Genomic DNA, 5,603 nt, shown 5'->3' with positions numbered 1-5,603 from the left:
AGCCGGCTCGCTCTGCTCGCGGGGAAGTGTGAAGAGAGGCGCGGGCGGGAAGCGGGGCTGCGCGCGGCGCTCGCGGGCCGGCGCGGGTTCCAGGTGAGCGCGGGCTCCGCGCGCCCTGCACTCGGCGCGGCCGTCTGGCGCCTGCCGGTCTGGGTCGGAGGCTGAATTCCGTGCGTGGACCGCCGTTCCCTCTTCGCGGGATCCCTGGCCACGATAGCAGGTCTCCGTCTCTCTCTTGCTTCTCCTCTCTTCCTCTGTCTGGGGCGAGTCCTCTCTGGGCGGCCCGGAGTGCTCGGGTGGGCGCCGCAAAGTCCCGCAGCGGGTGGCAGGGCTCAGAGCCGAGCGCCCAGGGTCGGTCCCGGTGCGGGGGCGCCGGCGAACCCGATAAGGCGGCCTCCCGGGCTCTCGAAGCGCGCTCTCCCGCTGCTGCAGGTGCCGAGGGAGGACCGCGATGCGCGGAACTTTCTACCGCCGCCCGCCCTCTACCCTGCTTTCTCCGCTACCCGGCCGAGGTGGGGGGCGCTGGCCACCCTCTGCGCTCCGGTGGCGCTCGGCGCCGGGGGCGGCTCGGCCTTCTCGCCCCGGCAACTTTCTCCCACTAGCTGCGGGCGGCCGGGGGCTGCGGTGCGCGGGCGCTTCTACACCGTCCGTCCGACACCGGGGACACGCTGGGTCTCGGGTGTCTTCCTCGACGGTTGCCTTCCTCTCTATTTCTGCCTTCCTTTGCCTCTCAGTCTCTCTGTTTCTGACTCTGATTCTTTCTCTGGCTCACCGCACCCGCTCCGGGTCTCACTGTTCCTTTTTCATTCTCTTTCTCCCTGTTTTTCTTGGGATGTTCCCGTGTGCCTGTTATTCTGTCTCTTCCGTTGTCTCTCCGTCTTGCCGTATTTTCTCTTTCTGTTTCTGCCTCTCGCTGCCTGTCTCTCTCTCCCTCTCTTATCTCTCCTGCCTGGTCCTCCCGAACACCACCAGCTCCCAGATCCCGAGGCTCCTTGTCCAGGAGAGCACACCCCGGCCCACCTTCTGGGCACCTCCAGGTACAGAGATCTCCAGGTACGGAGACCTCCCTAATCGGGGCCGGAAGGGACGAGGGGATTGGAAACAGAGAGCTCTTGTCTGGGCTGTCGTAGAGTCGAGGGGCTGAATGAGGGTCGCGAGGGCCGCCTCCCCTCCCTGGGTCCGAGGGAGCTGCGCTGCCACGAACCCGGGCGCACGGAGGCTGCTGGTTTGGACAGCGAAAGCTGCGGGCGCTCCTCCCCTTACCCCGTTCTTTGACTAGGATCAGTTGAATTTCCAGGTGGAGAGCCTACATCTCCAACCTTTGCAGGCAGCCACAGGAGGAGGCAGTGGGCAGATAAACACAGAAGCTTCGGGATCCAGGGAAAACTAACCTGGAAAGGGTGGGAGCTTTCCTGAGGCAAAGGTGTTGCTGACGGAGGACAGGAGCATTGGGGATTGCCTGCTTTCGACTGTCGTTAACACTCAATCCTTGAGCGGTTTCCTTGGGAGAGAGCGCGGTCACTCTTCCCACAAATGCAGAATGAAGATTTTATTTGCAGGGGTAAAGACACTTGGCTGCCCGAGCTCCCTGAAATTTCGAGTATCCTTGGAGCCCCCGGATCTTCAGCTTTGTATGAAGGCTGCCTTTGCTCAGGGTTGCCCCCACCACCGTGTGTGTGTGTGTGTGTGTGTGTGTGTGTGTGTGTGTGTTTGCGTTCATGCCCTCTAGTGTTAGAGAAACCTGCTGGTTTGAGACTATTGCAAAGTGAGGTCAACCTATTGGTGACTTACTTTTGATCTCTTATCTTCCCAGATCATTCTCCTTGCCTTCACCCATCCTTTCCTTTTCTTCATCTTGACTTTTCTGTTGCATTACTAATCTTTCCTTTTCCCTGATCTCTTCAAACTCCTCCTGCAGAATTGGAACCTTAATATTGAAACCGTTTGAGTGATTTCAGAGGTGAATAGATTTGGAGAATTTTCATAGCCTAAGGTGGGTTTTGAACATAAGAAACGTGCATTTCTCTGCACCATTCACCACAAACCAGGATTTCACATCTCTTCCTTATGCCCCTGCCCACCTTCAACTCCATTGAGAATTTTCCCTGGCTGCTTTTGCTTGTTTAGTTAAATGTTTTTAATTCACCATTTCTGTGATGCTCATCCCATTCTAGGGCTTAAGCTGCTTGCTTAAGTAGAGGCACTGTGTCTCAGATAAGATTTGGGGAAGAAGAAAAGAAAGCTTTTCCAAAGGAAACACAGTGCTGCTGGTATAGATTAATTCTGGATCCCAGTGTCCAGAGTGGGACAGGTGCTGTTTCAGATATGCAGACCCTAGCACAATGTAGGAAAACTAGTAAATGCTTGCTGGAAACTTGTTGGTTGATTGATTAGCATGGAGCTAATTATTGGCTTTGAAGTTACCTAGCTATGCTAATAAGCCTACATACAAGAACTTGAATTCTGCCTCTCTTTTTTGTTTCATTTAGTCTTTTATGAATGGGAATTGAAGACTAGTAGAAGGGATGTTGAAACGTGAGTCCTCTGTGTCGTTTTAACTCATTCGCTGCTTGAATTTGCCCCTCTGTGCAAGTGTTTAACTTGACTGATATTCTTTAACAGTCACTGCAGAACTAAAGAAATGAGTTTAGAGGCTCTGATGGGTGGCCTCGCTCAACCTTCTTACCTGAAAGTAAACTAGGGCATGACATCATTTGCGAGTGAATACTTTCCTGTGGTTTTTTTTTTTTTTTTTTAATTTATTTATTTTTGGCTGTGTTGGGTCTTCGTTTCTGTGCGAGGGCTTTCTCTAGTTGTGGCAAGCGGGGGCCATTCTTCATCGCGGTGTGCGGGCCTCTCACTATCGCAGACTCTCTTGTTGCGGAGCACAGGCTCCAGACGCGCAGGCTCAGTAGTTGTGGCTCACGGGCCTAGTTGCTCTGCGGCATGTGGGATCTTCCCAGACTAGGGCTCGAACCCGTGTCCCCTGCATTGGCTGGCAGATTCTCAACCACTGCACCACCAGGGAAGCCCTTTTCCTGTGGTTTTAACAAGTGAAAAGTTCTCTTTTTTAATATAAAGAACAGATGTATCAGCTTAAAATATTTGGGGGCTATAAACTGATCTTCAAACTGAATCACTTACCTTGAATAATTTATAGGTTTCCTTACTGCTTCAAATATATATGAGAGGTGTGATACTACATGTATACGAGAATTTGCCAAAGTACCTGGAAATGTAACGCCTCCTGATACAATGTACTAGTAGGAATCCCTGTGCTGCAATATTGCTGTTTTGATGATATGTTAGTTACTTCTTAAAATAGTTGGGGATTTACCATGAGTATTGTTCAGGAGCATGTTCAAGGAAATTTTGCTTTAAAAATATTACTTATAAATCAACTCGTACTCTACGCAGTTTTTTTTGTATTTAAAAATATCAAAGACATAGTGAAGGTGGACATGCTGTTATTGGTTGAGTTACATTCTGATTTCTAACTGATAAGAATATTGAGATACATTTAACTTTCTAACTTAATGTACATTACTTTCAGGTTAAAGTTATGTCAGGGTGAAATACAGTGCTTCCATCTGCCACCTTGATTTTTAGAAGTGGTAGTTGTACTAGGAACATTTCCATGTAATAGAGATTTTGCAGCTTTTTAAAACTTTGGCATCTTAGGAAGAGGATGAGAGAACGTGAAATAAATGAATATTTATATTCTTTCTGGTTAGGAAAAGGAAGAGGATATTGGTGTTTCTGAATAGCAAGAAAAGTATAGAAAATGGCTGAGTAAAGTATGAATAAAGTCCCACCATGTGAAATAAATAACAATACTATATGTCTCTGATAAGTGTTTATTGTGCTTTATGAAAATGAACAGATCCTATAGTTTTGTCCTTTAATTTGCCTTATTAAACATCCTATTTTCAAGAGGCACCTTTTGCAATAAACAACAGATTCTGGATTGTGACTTTTAATACATCACCTTTTTGGGCTTATGTCGCCATCAGTAGTAAGAACATGTAGACATCTTAAACCTATTGAGATCTAGCAGGATCACTACTTTGAAATCTGAGTGACCATATGCCTAATTATTCAAGAATTTTAATTGGGCTTTGGTTCTAAATGCTTCCTGTCATCAGAATAAACACATGTGAAGCATCAAATCAAGACTTAAGTATATTTATACTCATATTGACTCTGAAGTCTATTTGATGACATTTCTTAATATTCCCGCTGCCCTCTCCACCAGATACATACTAAGCATATGTTTGAACACATAAATCACATTTAAAGATCCTGTACTGTCTACTTTGATAAACCATTTACCATTTTAGCAGATTAGACTTCTATTTACAATTTCTATCTTAAAGCACATTGTTTAGTTAAGTATTTCTGCCATTCAGTTACAGGCATACATATTTTTTTTTCGGAGTTTAGATGGTGTTTTTATTTTTTATTTATTTTTTTTTAATTAATTTTTATTGGAGTATAGTTGCTTTACAATGTTGTGTTAGTTTCTACTGTATAGCAAAGTGAATCAGCTATATATATACATATATTCCCTCTTTTTTGGATTTCCTTCCCATTTAGGTCACCACAGAGCATGGAATAGAGTTCCCTGTGCTATACAGTAGGTTCTCATTAGTTACCTATTTTATACATAGTATCAATAGTGTATGTATGTCAATCCCAATCTCCCAATTCCTCTCACCACCGCCCCCTTACCCCCTTGGCATGGATACATTTATTCTCTACGTCTGTGTCTCTACTTCTGCTTTGCAAAAAAGATCATCTATACCATTTTTATAGATTCCACATATATGCATTAATATACGATATTTGTTTCTCTCTTTCTGACTTACTTCACTCTGTATGACAGTCCCTAGGTACAGCCACATCTCTACAAATGACCCAATTTCGTTCTTTTTTATGGCTGAGTAATATTCTATTGTAAACAGGCATATATATTTTTGAAGAGTCCAGCTTTCCATTGCTAAATTTAGTACTTAGAGAGTTCAAAGAAATTTGTGAAAATGAATACACATATGAATTTAGTAGTAGTTGGTCATTCATTGAGGGCATTATAAGCAGTTATCTTTGGGAGCAAAGTATAATCAAATAGGTTTTATTCATTTGATACTTCTTCTTGATTCAGATTTATATCTATTTGTATGTTTTCAAGGTAGTTTATTTATAATAATATGTTTAATTGGTCCAAGATGATTACCAAGAAATAATTACAGGTGGCTAAAGACCTCTGTGTGATTAATATGTATTCTAATGTCCCTTTTAAATACAATAGCTAAAATTCATTTTTAGCTATGAGTTTTCCAATTTTATTTTTTTAAGTATATCTGGGACCTATTTATTTAAGCTGAAATTCTTAATTTTTAAAAGTTATTACTGCAGGTTATTAAGAGATTACTGGGGCCTAACTTTCCTCTGAGGGCCCAGCTTTACTCAAATGTCCACATAATTACAGACCTTATGAACTATCAGGCTCTCTTAATGTTTACTATAATTGTCCTTCCTTCCCAATAGACCTAAAGCAAGATGCAAAGTATCAGTTGTTAAAAATTGTTCCATATTAACGGTTA

At 44.2% G+C, this 5,603-nt stretch overlaps 1 protein-coding gene across 1 annotated transcript in view; it reads left to right on the top strand.

The window, feature by feature from the left end:
- Positions 1-5,603, top strand: part of GALNT13 (polypeptide N-acetylgalactosaminyltransferase 13) — a 552,783-nt gene continuing 547,180 nt past the window's right edge. Inside the window, exon 1 of the mRNA XM_024735936.1 lies at positions 1-220. The gene's annotated coding sequence lies outside the window, so the exon portion shown is untranslated. The remainder of the gene's footprint in view (positions 221-5,603) is intronic.

Source organism: Neophocaena asiaeorientalis, unplaced genomic scaffold, assembly GCF_003031525.2.
Source record: "Neophocaena asiaeorientalis asiaeorientalis breed wild unplaced genomic scaffold, Neophocaena_asiaeorientalis_V1.1 scaffold72, whole genome shotgun sequence".
Taxonomy (NCBI): Eukaryota; Metazoa; Chordata; class Mammalia; order Artiodactyla; family Phocoenidae; genus Neophocaena; species Neophocaena asiaeorientalis.
Note: the sequence above shows the minus strand (reverse complement) of the source record. Positions and strands in the feature narration are given on the sequence as shown.